The sequence below is a fragment of the Phascolarctos cinereus genome, unplaced genomic scaffold, assembly GCF_003287225.1.
Source record: "Phascolarctos cinereus isolate Bilbo 61053 unplaced genomic scaffold, phaCin_HiC Scaffold_1;HRSCAF=81, whole genome shotgun sequence".
NCBI lineage: Eukaryota > Metazoa > Chordata > Mammalia > Diprotodontia > Phascolarctidae > Phascolarctos > Phascolarctos cinereus.
Window position 1 is genome coordinate 115,553,776 of NW_027555514.1, and position 13,732 is coordinate 115,567,507.

General features: G+C 41.5%; 1 protein-coding gene and 1 long non-coding RNA gene across 3 annotated transcripts in view; one reads left to right on the forward strand and one right to left on the reverse strand.

The window, feature by feature from the left end:
• CALU (calumenin) overlaps positions 1-5,955 on the reverse strand; it is a 31,344-nt gene extending 25,389 nt beyond the window's left edge. The window contains exon 1 of one of the 2 annotated variants that reach the window (XM_021002302.2): positions 5,824-5,955. The gene's annotated coding sequence lies outside the window, so the exon portion shown is untranslated. The remainder of the gene's footprint in view (positions 1-5,823) is intronic. The other variant, XM_021002301.2, reaches the window with a different exon arrangement.
• A 154-nt stretch (positions 5,956-6,109) lies between these two features.
• On the forward strand, positions 6,110-7,358 carry LOC110219142 (uncharacterized). The gene is made up of 2 exons (XR_002327529.2): positions 6,110-6,271; positions 7,197-7,358. It is a non-coding gene; the product is annotated as an uncharacterized LOC110219142 (long non-coding RNA).
• Positions 7,359-13,732: the final 6,374 nt, after the last annotated feature.

The following is a 13,732-nucleotide window of genomic DNA, read 5'->3' on the forward strand; positions in this document are numbered from 1 at the left end:
AATTTACTGATATTAGTTTTTTACTCCCACCATTCATAGACCACTTCACTAGGGCAAAAAGAGAACCTTACCCTAACCTACCATGTCCCCTCCCGTTTTAAATCCCTCAATGGAAGTAAAGGGACAAGTAAGACTTCTTTTTTTAAATATACTAAGGTGCATTTGATTTCATTTACTTCACACTAAAAAGTACGGCAAATTGTTACATGTGAAAAATTTATACCAGCAACTGGAAAAACTTCATGAATTAGTAGTTCTTGGACTATGTTTAAAGTACCCATTCTCTCAGAAAAACATAGAATATAGAAGAGGACATAGGAAATGTGGGAAAATTAAAGTAGTAATAGTTCACATTTACATAACAAGCTATGATATTTACCTAGTACTGCCCTCACAACACATACAAGGTAAATAGTGAATTATCTTCATTTTATGCACAAGATCAAAAAGATCAAGTGACTTGCTTGTCCCAGCTGATAAGTTCTGAAGCTACAATTTGAACACAGGACTTCTGCTTCCAAATGTACAGTCATTTACACTATACCACACTCTCTAAAAGTCATACTTTTATATTATATTCAGTCATTGTTTAGTACTGTCCAACTCTTTGTGATCCCATATGGGGTTTCCTTGGCAGAGATAACTGGAGTGGTTTGTCATTTCCTTCTCCAGATCATTTGACAGATGAAGAAACTTGAGACCAACAGACTTAAATGACTTGCCCAGAGTCATACAGCTAGTAAGTGTCTGAGGCCACACTTCAACTCGGGAAGATCAGTCTTCTTGACTCCAGACCAGGCACTCTTGCCCACTGTACTACCTAGCTGCCCCCTCTAATATATTAGCAATAGCCTAATTTTTACAAATGATTTTCATGAACTGCTTCAATAACTGGTAAGTGGAGAAGATTAATGACTTGTGTAGCATGAAATTTTGTTTATAACAAAATCCTAGGAATTCACTTTCCTTATAAAATCTAAATTATCTTATGCTCCTCCTCACTCCCAATTAATCTAGTCATTTTGGATGAAAGGTTATTTGTTGACAGAATGAGAGCAACTGTGAAGAAGTGTAATCACTCAGAATGACTTGACTAAACTCATTAACTGGAGAGGGAAATGGCAAACCACTCCAGTATTTTTGCCAAGAAAACTCCATGAACATCACTAAAATGATAAATGAGGTGACACTGGAAGATGAACCCTCAGGTCAGGTGTCCAATAAACTACTGGGGAAGAGTAGAGGACAACTACAAGTAACTCCAATTCTAATGAAGCATCTGGGCCAAAGGCTAAAGGAAGTTGAGCTGCAGCGGATGCATCTGCCAACAAAAGGAAAGTCAATGCTGCAAATATATAGATAGTGTCATAGTTTGTTGTTTCACAAACATGAACTTAGACTTCAAGAGACAGTGGAGGACAGAAGGGCCTGGTGTACTATGGTTTATGGGGTAACAGAGTCAGACACAACTGAACAACCAAAAAACCCTCAATAATACCTTCTAATTACTACCAAAACTTTATTTTTAAGTTCAATTTTCCTTTCAGCACTCAATTTCTCTCCCTCTTCCCCAATGAGGGGAAAAAAAACCACAACCTGTTACAAATATTATGGAGCAAAACCAATCTCCCCATTTGGACATGCCTCCTTACCTCCCCCCCCCCAAAAATCCTCATTCTGCAGTCTGAGACCATTACCTCTCTACCTGGAAGTAGGTAATGTTTCATCATGAGTCCCCTGGAATTGTGACTAGTCATTGTGTTGATCAGAGTTCCTAAGCCTTCCAAAGGTATCTCTTACAACATTATTGTTACTGTATTAAGTGTTCCGCTCAATTCACTTTACAACAATTCATAAAAGTTTTCCTTGGTTTCTCAAGAAACCACCCCCGTCATCATTTCTTCCAGCACAATGGTATTCTATCACATCATATACTACAACTTCTTTGGCTGTTCCCAACTGATGGGCACCCCCTCAATTTCCAATTCTTTGCCACCTACAAGTATTTTTGTACATACGATCCTTTTCTTCTTTCTTTAATCTCTTTGAAGGTACAGACCTAGTAGTAATATTGCTAGGTGAAAGGGTGTGTGTAGCTTAATAGCTTTTTGGTACAACTAAATTTTCCTAAGGAACTCTAATAAGCAAACAATTATTTTGACTGACCAAATACCTAATGTTTGGTGCTAAATCACGGAAGAAGTAAATGTAGTAACAAAATACCTCCTTTCTCAGCTAGATTTGGAAGGGAAAGGATTTCCATAATTGGTCAAAGAAGGGCCTTATTGTATAAAAGTGGTCATTTCAACCCAAAGAAATAAATTAATGGATTCCAATAACCTTCCAAATCTAAGATGAGCCCAAGAAAGATAAATGTTATAAAAGTCAAATTCATCCATTATCTAAAATACAGGATCTTCACTTAAAAAGCACTCTTACAAGCACCCCCCTCCCCACCAGGCTGGCTCTTTCAGTCATCATCCAGGGGAGCAACACCTGTGGAGAAGAGGCTTTTCATTTTTGTCATTATCAACACCAACTATCAACCATCTTCTACTGTCAGAGCAGGTAAACCAGCCTAGCCAAAGCAACAATTGACAAGCAAGTCAAGCCACTTCTAACCACCTCAACCACTCTAACTACCACTTCTCATATTTAGGCAGCATGGTTACAACATGTAAGGTCCAGCAGTTCCCTGACAAATTCTTTCTTCTCACCTACAACATATGGAGGTTTTACCTAAAAGATAAAGCTGACTTCAGGACCTGACTGGCCTATGTGATTCATCCCTTCTGTTGACCACAGCTTCCTTTTCCCTTCCTTTCAAAGGCAGCTACCAGGATAGAGCATTGGGACTGGAATCAAGAAGTCCTAGGTTCAAATCCAGTCTCAGACACTTACTAGCTATGTGACTGGGCAAGTCACTTAACCTCAGTTTCCTCAACTGTAAAATGGGGATAAATAGCACCTACTTTGCATGGTGTTAGGGATCAAATGAGGTAATATTTGTAAAGTGCTTAACACAGAGACTGGAACAAGGTAGGCACTTAATAAATGCTTAATATCTTCCTTCCTCCTCTTCCTAACCTCCCTCCAGTCAACATGGAGTGGGGGGAGTCCACAAGAAGCTAAGTGCCACTGTATTCTTGCTGAATATTCTTATTGTGTGGGGGCAAAGCAAACGGCTTATTTCCTATAATAGATCATATATGAAGAGCAAGAACTAGGTCTTATATACCCCGTATATCCCTATGACACCCTCCTTTGGCTTGGCTAGGATCCAACAACAAACAGGTCAATATGCTGTTTCAGCTGTTCTGAGTGAAGGACATATGCTTCCTACCATCACTACTGTTTATTTTGAAGTGTTCACATTAACATACAGCAAATAATCCAGGAATTTATGAGCCTGGAAAACATTTTCATTGACTACTACTACCCTCCCTTTTTCCTTGGCTCTCTACCAATTCTTCCCATATATTTATGATTATGATATGCGGTGGTACAATGGAAAAAGGACTGTTGCAGGGCTAGATTGTTTCTGTGATCCCAGGCAACTTTCTCAGGCTAAAAAACTGAAGGTGTATACCTCCATTTGTGGAGAGTTTCCACACAAGGAGTTTCCCACCAAATAGGAATAATATTTGTACTAGCCACCTCAGTGACCTATTGTAAGGAAAATCTATTATAAACTGTACTGCAATGAGTTATATACACCATTCCGTATATTAGGCCCTCAATAAATATTTGATTACTAATGGGTGAATAAAGAACCACCAGCATTATTTAGTAGTAACAAAATGTTAACTTCAAAATGCCTAAGAAATATGTTTTAGCAGCCTATGTAAGCATACTCAAATAACATGTAAAAATACTGCTTTGAGAAACTTTATGCAAATGTGCTTTTAGTTTCCCTAATTATATCATTACTACTGGATAAGAGCCTTAGAAAAACCCTAACAGAGACCACTGATACTCAAGCAAAAATCTTGTATTGGTTGGAATGCTGTTACTTGAAATTCAAATTAATTCCATTTATGTACAAATACATTTCTAAACATTATACCTGGGGATGTTCTCATATAGAGTCAAAAAGACCTGAGCCTTAAGGTAGACAGAAATCTCTTTACCATCAGTACTGACAGTTACGATAAGGATAAGTCATTCATCTCAATGCCTATGCAGTAGAATATTGTGTTCCATTCTTTCTTTAAATTCAAGGAGGAATTCACTGGAGCATGTATGAGTATGTATGGTGGGAGGAGTGGTGAAAGTGAGCAGCAAAGAGTTGTGCCCTGGGACCAGACCATTTTATATGGGCAAGACAACCTTACTGCAATGACAAATCTGGGTCCAGAAGAATGGATGATTAACACTTTCTTCTGTTCTCAGCAAAGATATTTCAGGCAGAATGTTGATCTCATTGCTTAACTTTTTTTGGGGGGGGTAAGGGGCTGGGTCTGGAGGAATATTGGTAAAATGAGTAAGGTGTAAAAAAAATTATGAAACTTTTAAAAATGGGTTCAAGTCCAGCTTTAGACACTGATTTCCTGACTCAGAGCAAGTCACTTTATCTCAGGCAACTCTCTAGGGATATAAACTGAAAAGTGCAATACATAAAGGGAGTGAGATTCCTGGGGCAATGGGAAGGTTCCCTAAGTTAATGAAATTGGGGGGGGGGGAAGATCCTTTTACCTACATCATCTTATTTGAGCCAACCTTGTAGAGTAGGTTCTACAAGTATTACTATTTACATACCCCTATTTTATCTATACTTTATATACTTATGTAAACATTCCAATTTATTGTGACGTATATATACACACACCAATTTACTGAGACATATTTACATACCCTAATTTGTTTGGATATATACTTATATATATATACACACACACCAACTCATACATCCCAGTTTTACAGAAGAGGACACTGCACCTCGGATTACTTTGTGACCTTGGACAAGGCGCCTTGCCTTTTGGGAACTCGGTTGCCTTTTTTGTAAAATGATGGGGTGCGGACTAGATGGCCCCTCTGGTTCCTCCCAGCTCTAAAGCTATACGATCTTAGGACCTGTGCTCATAGTTCCACAGGTAATAAACGTCAGAGGCTAGTTTCAAGGTCAGGTCTTTCCTGACTCCCAAGTCCAGTGGGTTTCCAAAATACCACGCATGCCTTAAACTTTAAATCTTAAAGTTTTTCAATGCTTTTCCAGCTGTACTATTTAACTTTTCGTTTACTTTTTTAAAGGCGTTGGACGGCCTGCTCTCCCAGATTCCTCCCACCTGTGGACTGACGGCTCGTTCTAGGATTGGCTTGAGATGCCATTGAAACAAAAAGCAGCACCAGGCCAGCATTTAGCGGCCGCTTTCAGACTTGCCGGGTCCGGTGAGTCACGGTGCACAGCCGCGCGCTCCCCAGTCCGGCCAGACCAAGAGTGGAGGGGCATCCCAGGCAGCCCAGGAGAGGCTACGTTCCCAGGCCTTGGCTTCACAGTTACCAACTTTGGCTCCACGTCCTCACACGGACTGTGACGGGGATTCTGTCGCCGGCTAACCCGGGGAGCGGGCGGCTCTGCCACCCGGGAAAGTGCCTTGGTCCCTTCTCTCCCTCCAAGCCCCATAAATAAGGCGGGCCGGTGCTTCAGACAGGCCGTCCCCCGCCCTCTCAGAGCCGGCCTCAGGGGGAGACGGCCCTGGAGAAGAGGGGCCCTCCGGGATGAGGAGGTCCCGGGAAGCCGAGGCGGCCTTGGAGCCTCAGGGCCCAGGCCCCCGAGCCTCGGCGACCGCTACAGGATAGGCAGGGGGATCGGGGCACGCTTACCACGCCGGCAGGGGCGAGCGAGGCCGTGGGAGGAAAGGAATCACGTCCGTTACCGGGGCCGCCGCCGCCACCTCGCTCGGACCGGTTCACCTCACGCGCGCACGCACCACCCAACCGGAAGTGGACGCACGCACCGCCCCCGTCCGCGCTGCCGGCTCCATCCGGACCAATCCTCGGAGGTCCCGCCTCCGACGCCCGGCCTCCTCGGGCGGCCATTGGTCCGACGGGCACGTAGCCCCTATTGGCTGGAAAGCGCCACGTCCCCACGAGCGCGCGGAGTGGCGTGGACCTGATTCCCGCCCAAGCCTCTTCCCTGGAGCCGGGTCTTCCTCGCTGGCTCGCTGTCGCTCCTCAGTTCACTCCCTGCACGAGCCGGGGACTGGGGTCTTTGCGTGGACGTCCTCATGGGGGATGCGCTCTAATCGATTATGAACCTGATCAGCAACAAGTAGCTATTGATACTTCTTTGCGGTCCTTGGCCTCCAGGTCCTCTGGTGCCCTCCCCCCTCATTTTATTATTGTTCAGTTGGACAGTTTTCTGTCAAACGTGCCCGACTCTTCGTGATCCCTTTTTGGGGTTTTCTTGGCTAAGACCCTGGAATACTTCGTCATTTCATTCTCTAGCCCATTTTACAGATAAGGACACTGAGGCAAAACAAGGATTAAATGACTTGCCCAGGGTCACACAGCTACCAAGTGTCTGAGTCTGGATTTGAACACAGGTCAGCGCTCTGTATCCACTGTGCCACCTAATTACCTCATGCCCTCTTATTTTACAGATGATAAAAGTGAGGCTTAGGGTGGTATAGTAATCAAACTCCGGTCACACAGTAAGGGGCAGTGACTGAATTTGAACCCAGGTCCTCCCACCCCAGATTTAGTGTCCTTGTTATGCTTGGAACTCACCTCATTGCATATCCAAGGCCTGAGAGATGGATGAAGCATATTCATTTTAATTTATTCCAGTAAGTTCAGGAAGTGTTTATTGAATTTTGAAAGTATTCAATTCAGTCCAACAAGTATTTATTGAATACTTGGCCCAGCACAAAATGACATTGCAAATCCATGACATGAGATGTGCATGAAAATAGATTCATTTTAATTTGGTTCCATTAAGTTAAAAAAGTGTTTTTTGAATACTTTTTTAAAGTATTCAAATAATTCAATTCAACAAGTATTTATTGAATAGTTGGCCAGCACAATATTATCATGTTGCATATCTGTGACCTAAGAATCACATGAAGCATATTAATTTTAATTTGGTTCCACTAAGTTCAGGGAGTGTTTATGGAATACTTGGCCCAGCAAAAAAAGGAGAGAAGGGGGGAAAGCTAACAATTAGTAAATGCATTCACCTCTTTCTATTGCTTCAGGTTTTTGTATGCAGGCTGGATAAGCCTCACCCCCTCTCTACCCCAGCCCCAGGAATGTTGTGAAGGACATTCTTCTTCAGGTACAGGTTGGAATAGATGACTTCTAAGCCCCTTAAAATTTTGAGATTATAAGATTCTAGAAAATAAATGCATATTGACTGACCGGTGTATGTTCAGGTTCTTACCCCACAGGAGTTTACAATTAGTTGTGAGAAGGTATGTGAAGTCCTCTGCTGACACGTCATTTGAGGCTGTGGGAATGAAGCTGACTGGATTCTAAAGGCTATGTCAGCAGAGTGCAAGTTTTGGAAGTTTTCCTCAGCCCTGGAAACAGTAGACCAGGCTAGCTAAGTTAAGAGCTCATCAATGCAAGGTTATCCCTCAGATTATGATTTTTTTCTTTTTTTGGCCATATGAACTCATGTCAGTCAAGGGGGAAGCTTATGAGAATTCTATACTGACAGTCTTGATTGAGTAGAAGTGGGACAGAAGCAAAAGAAATAGCTGGATCTAAGTTTAGCTCCTGTTGCCCTTTACTGAATACAAGGAGCATGTACTCAGTTTGATTTTTAAAACTTTGTAACTTTCCTTTGTTGTTTGTTAAACCCCTGGGTTAATAGCAATAAAAAAAAAAACCACCCAACAGAGGTATAATGCACATATTTACACTTTTTTTCCCTAGACTCCAAGGTGGGAGCAAAGTAGGAAACTTGGCATTGTACTTTTTCCCTTTTATATTGTGCCCCATGTCTCTTCCTGTACTAGCAATAAATACTCATAGAAAACCTAAGAAAGGTTTGGTCAGTTATTATCAGGAGAGGCTTGGAAGCATGGTTTCCCTTCCAAATGAGACCTGATTGAGAAGAGCTCCAGATGGAGAAAGGAGGAACAAATAAAAACTGAGAGAAAACAGACAGACCACACCCCAGGGCTTGAATATGTATTTTTTTTTAAGTTGGGAGTCCACAACATATTTTAAAAGTGCTTCCAGATGTTCAGTCCTGACAAGACTGTCCTCTATTCCTCTCCAGGCCCCCAGCTCCCGTGATTAAATGCAAAGATGAGTGATTCAGACAGCAAATCCAGGAATTCAGAAAAAGAAAACTATAGTAACCTTGAATCATCAAAGATTTCATAAGAATGGAGGACTTGAATGGAACCTTGAAGAAATTTAATAAACAATTCATTTACATAGATATTTATCAAATTTCCACTGTAATAAGAACACTGTGCTGGCTCTAGGAAAGATACATTTTGGTTAAGGATGGGGGTTGCTTCCCTAAAGGAGCTTACAATCTGTTAAGTATGTATGTGTCTAACAAATACACAAATTAAACAATATTTGTATAGGAGAGATGTGTAAGCAAATTAGTATGTGAAGTCCATGGTAGGAATTTTCAACTGGGAGAACCAGGGTAGTCTCCCTGAAGAAGTTGGCATTGAGTTGATCTTTAAAGGATTGTAGGAGTTTAGGGGTAGGGAACCATTTTAAGAATAGGGAATAGCACGATGAAGAGCATGGAGTTTCAAGTTAGAATGCTTTATTTTTTTTCCTTTAAAAACATTATATGATAAAAAATATTAACTGTTATGTGGAATGGCTCTCTAGGAAAGGGAAGGGAGAGAGATACTGGGAGAAATTTTAGGGATGTAAAAACAAAAGATAGCAACAGAAATCTATTTTTAAAAAAAAAGGATAGGGTGTTTATAGGGGATTGGGCAAATAGTCCAGGTATATTGGAGCATGGAATATGTGGAGGGGAATAGCATGAAATAAAAGTTGGAAAGGGAGGACAGTACCAAAATGTCGAGGACCTTATATTTAGGAGGCAAAAAAGTCAGAATATGACTCAGTATGCAGTATTTCCTACATCCACCTTGGACCAGTAGAACCTGTTTGTAGCAACTCCAGATTTTTTTCTTGGCCCAAGTGTGCAAAATCGTTAGGGCATGCTTTCATAGCTGTGAATTGGGGGCCTTCTATAGCACCAACTACTTTCTCAGTCCTTATGTAGATTCAGTGATAGCCCAACGTTCCAACTTGTATCATTGCCTCAAAAACTGAGTACCCTCTGGGGAGCTGAGCTTGCACTCCCAAATACATGCCCCTTTTCTTGTCCTATATCACTTCTTGAAGACAGTCATCTCACAGCTGTGCTCATCACCACTCATCCAGGGCACCTGGGCTGAGGGTTGACTGGAAGAGTTCAGTGCTACTATTTGTTTGCATTGATGGAATGTAGTGCCCCAGAATGAGTGTTGGGTTAAAAGTCAGAAGCTAGTTTAAACCTTAGCTCTGTCACTTATCTTTCCAATGCCTCATTTTTTTAAAAGTGTGGAGGTTCTTTTATGGCCCTTTCAGCTCTAAGTCTGTGATAGATCCTATGACTATAGGCTTTCTAGCAGAGTGTCTTCAATCAATCAACAAGCATTTTTTAAAGCACCTTTGTGTGCTGGACATTATGCTAGGTGTTAGGGATACAAATAAAACAAAACAATTTCAACTCACAAGGAGTCTACATTCTGATGGAGAAAACAAGGAAATATAGAAGTATAAATAATTAGAAAGTAGGTGGAGGAGGAGGGTTCTAGTAGTATAGGGGAACAAAACAGATTTCTCTAACAAAGTGGTGCTTGTGCTGCTTTTGAATGAAAGAAAGGGATTCTTTAAGGTGGAGGTGAGGAGGCATGCATCCTAAGTTTGAGGAACAGCCAGTACAAAGACACAGGGGCCGAAGTAGGACTGTACTATGTGGGGAGCAGAGGAGGCCAGTTTGGCCATATTGCAGAGTGAGGGAGGGGGAGCAATATGCAATAAGGGTTGGGCCACTTGCAAAGCTAAAGAGAAGAGTTTATATTTGATTCTAGAAGTGATAGGAAGCCGCTGGAGTTGACTGGGTGGGGCGGTGGCATGATTGTATCTGTGCTTAAGAAAACTCACGTTGGCAGCCTTGTAGAGGGAGGACTGAAGTGGGGAGAGACTTGAGGCAGAGAGAGAAAGAGGAGGCCATTCAAATAATCTAAGTGAGAGGCAATGAAAGCCTGAACTGAGGTGGAGAGGAAGGGATTGGATTGGAGGAGGGATGTTGTGATGTTGTGGAGGTAGAAACAAGATTTGGAAACTGTGATTGGCTATATGGAGGGAGAGTAAGGAGATCAGGAAAATGCCAAGGTTACAAACCTGGAAGGCTAAAAACATGGTGGTTCCTTCCACAGAAGAATTTTGGCAATTTCCCTTTCTCTTTTATTTCTCTATTCCCCCTTCCCTCTTTACCTCTTCTCCAGGTTTTTCTCTTAGTCTCTCCTATTCTCTGGCTATGTTTCTCTGTTTATCCCCCACCTGCTTTTGTTTTAAATCCCCATTTGTTTCTAGGCTTTTTCTTTCTTTTTTCCAATGGGGAAGGAGGTACCTGGGAAGATGGAGTAAAGTACAGAATAACAAAAAAAGAAAAGAAAGAGGGTCATCGAGGCATCTTTTAAAAAAATGTAGAGAAGAAAACAGAGGGAAGGTCAGAAGGAACCATAGACAAGCAGGACAGCTTTGAAAGCTACAGTTTAAATTTATCATATACTTAAAAAGAAAAGCAAGTTGTACATGATGATAGAGGTCTTGATAGGTATTTAAAGAGAATTACTCAGTAATTGTTATGGCAATTGAAATTAAATAATTTAAATGTAATTACAAAATAAGTTTTGTTGGCTTCCCCTCCCTTCCCCATTTTCCTAGCCTTTCTTTTATCTCCTCTTCTTTCCCCCAGTCTTTAGACCTCTATCTTCCTGTCAACTCTAACTAGGGAAACAATGAAAACAAGTGAGAATTCCTGGGGGCCCCAAAGACAAACTTCATTTACAGGATAACCACCTAATTCTGACCTCCATCTCTTAGCCTTATAGCCAAGACTCTGGAAGTTGACTGTAACTGGTGTAAAGCCCCGATGTCCTGGATTTCTGTGGGTGCGTTTTCCCCTAAAGTCATACCTGTTTCAATCAGTGCGGCTAGAAAGAGTGTGGAAATTATGCTTAATATAAATCAGGGGAGAGCACTGGATGGTCAGGACGTGTCACCTGCTCAGTGCTCAGAGGTGTGGTCCCAAGCAAGTTGAGGTAAGGGCAGGGAACGACTATGCAGGTGGAACAGTTTCTGCATCCTGGAGGGGTGCTGCCAAGTAGCTTCTCTAAGAGGAAAGGTTATGCTCACCATGAAGCCATGCTAGCTTTTCTTTATTTGCCACTTTTTCTCCATTATCCATATATAATCCCAGCAGAGAACAAAATACTAAAATTATATATTTGGAGTGGTCGGGTGAGGGGAAAAGGTTGAAGGAATTCTCCCCATTTGTGTCTAGAAGGGAGTTCAGATAGTTCCCTCTTACAAGTGAATGGTCCAGGATTTTCCCAGTTTACTGTCTTATTCATGTCAAACTTGTTTTATGTCTGATAGTGTTTCCATACAGATACCTTAACTGATCATTTCAAATTTTGAGCTGTTGCAGCTGAGTTGAACAACTTGATTCTCTTTTGGCTTTGGAACAATTCCCTGTCTCCTCCCCCATTTCCTGTGCTTTTCCTGAAACAATTGCTGTTAGTCCTGTAAGTTTATTAGCTCATTAAAGAGGCAAGGATCGGTAATAGAAAGATTATTGGACCTGGAGTCAGGCAGCCCTAACTCAGATCACTTGAGCTTTTTTAGTCCGTTTGCTCATCTGTCAAAAAAAGGGATAAAAATACCAGCAGTACCTGCTTCATGCGGCTATTGCAATGCTCACATAACACAATGCATAAAATAACATAAACCAAATATTTACACATCTGCCTTTTTTAGTTCCCTTGGTTTTCCCAAGATAGATAATCTGTGTTGATAGGAATATGATGCTGTCAGGAGGAGAGATTCTCATATTGGATGGGAGGTCAGAGCAGATGACCTTGAAGACCTCTCAGAGCTCTAGGATTTTATGAATTTCTTTCCACATGTTTAATTTTTCTGGGCTCAATTCAATTCAACAAACATTTATTAAGTGCCTACTATATGCAAGGTACTATGTTAGGCACTGGTAGGGATACATCAAAGACAAAAACAAAAAAGCCCCTGCCCTCAACGAGCTTACATTCTGCCAGGGTATGCAACATGTACATAGATATATAAATAATATATGCATAGTAATTTCAAGACAGGGAGGGAGGGAAGGAGGAAAGCAGAGAAGGGGAGAGGGGGAGAGCACGAGAGCATGTGAGCACTACTGGGGGGAATTGGGGACAGGCTTCTGTAGCACCTGAGTTGTATTTGAAGGAAGCTAAGGATTCTAGAAAGGTGGAGGTGACAGGGAGTGCATTCCAGATATGGCAAGCTCTATCAGCTTTGGCTTTCTTATCACCACACCTGTATTAAGAAGGCCTTTATGACTTCTTAATTGCCCAGATCACTTTTCCTTAGTTTTCTCACTAAAGACAGATTGTCAGAGTGGTTGTGTAGTTTGGCCACTTTAGTATCACTTGTCCAATTTCCATCATAATTTTTAAAGGGTCTACCTTGACATTCGTAGTTTTGTACTGCCTTGGGGCAGCTTTGAAATTCAACTTTTCTGCTGCTGTTGAGTTCATTTTCCCTGTTGTCATTTCCTTTTGAGCCTTGGTTGATTCCAGAGATGCATGTTTGGTCACTGCCTCTGCTGTCACCTGTCTTCTCTGCCCCTCTGGTTACCAGTTGCTGTTGTTGCTGACTGACAGCTGCAGGTTTCTGTTGCTACTAGCTGCTGCTGTTCCTAGACACCTTCAAATGAATCCCTTCAAGGCCATCAGCCACCTTTTCAGACAGCTCCAGACTGCCTTCTGTCGTTGACTACCTTATTGTTCTGCCAATCATCCCTTTTTTTTGCTGCTGTTGAATACATTCTGCTGCAAAATCCACTGTATGATCACGACTGCACCCCCTAATTTAGGACCAAAAAAGATAGTATAAAAAGTGTGCATATTATGGGAGTAAATAAAGCAATTTGAACAACTGGATTCTGTTCTGGAAACTGGAGTATGTAAATAAGAAAGGAAATAATCCTTTGAAGGGATATAAAACAGGGCTACTTATGATGATCTATTTTTGTCACAACTAAAAAACTCTACATCTAGTCTTTCTTACCATGGACACTTTATTATAATAGAGTGATGTAATGAAAAGACTTGAGTTTGAGTCTTGGCTCTGACTTTACTGGCTGGGTGAGTTGGACAAAGCACTTTAACCTCCCATTCAGACTCAACTTTCTTGTGTGTAAAACAAAAATGGATAATGCTTGCATTATCTACACTTCATAGGGTTGTTGTGAAGAAAGTGCTTTATAAACCTCAGTGTTCTAGATGAATATGAATTGTAGCAGGAGAATAAGCACCATCCCAGGACTGCACTATTGACCAGGGTTTAGAACAACCCAAGATTGATGCATCAGCAAGAAATATGATTCAGAAGTCTGAAAAGTGAGTATACATACCCTGTCTCTTTTATCCAATATTGAGGTGCTTGAAAAAAAAGCTATCCAGTTTTCAGATGA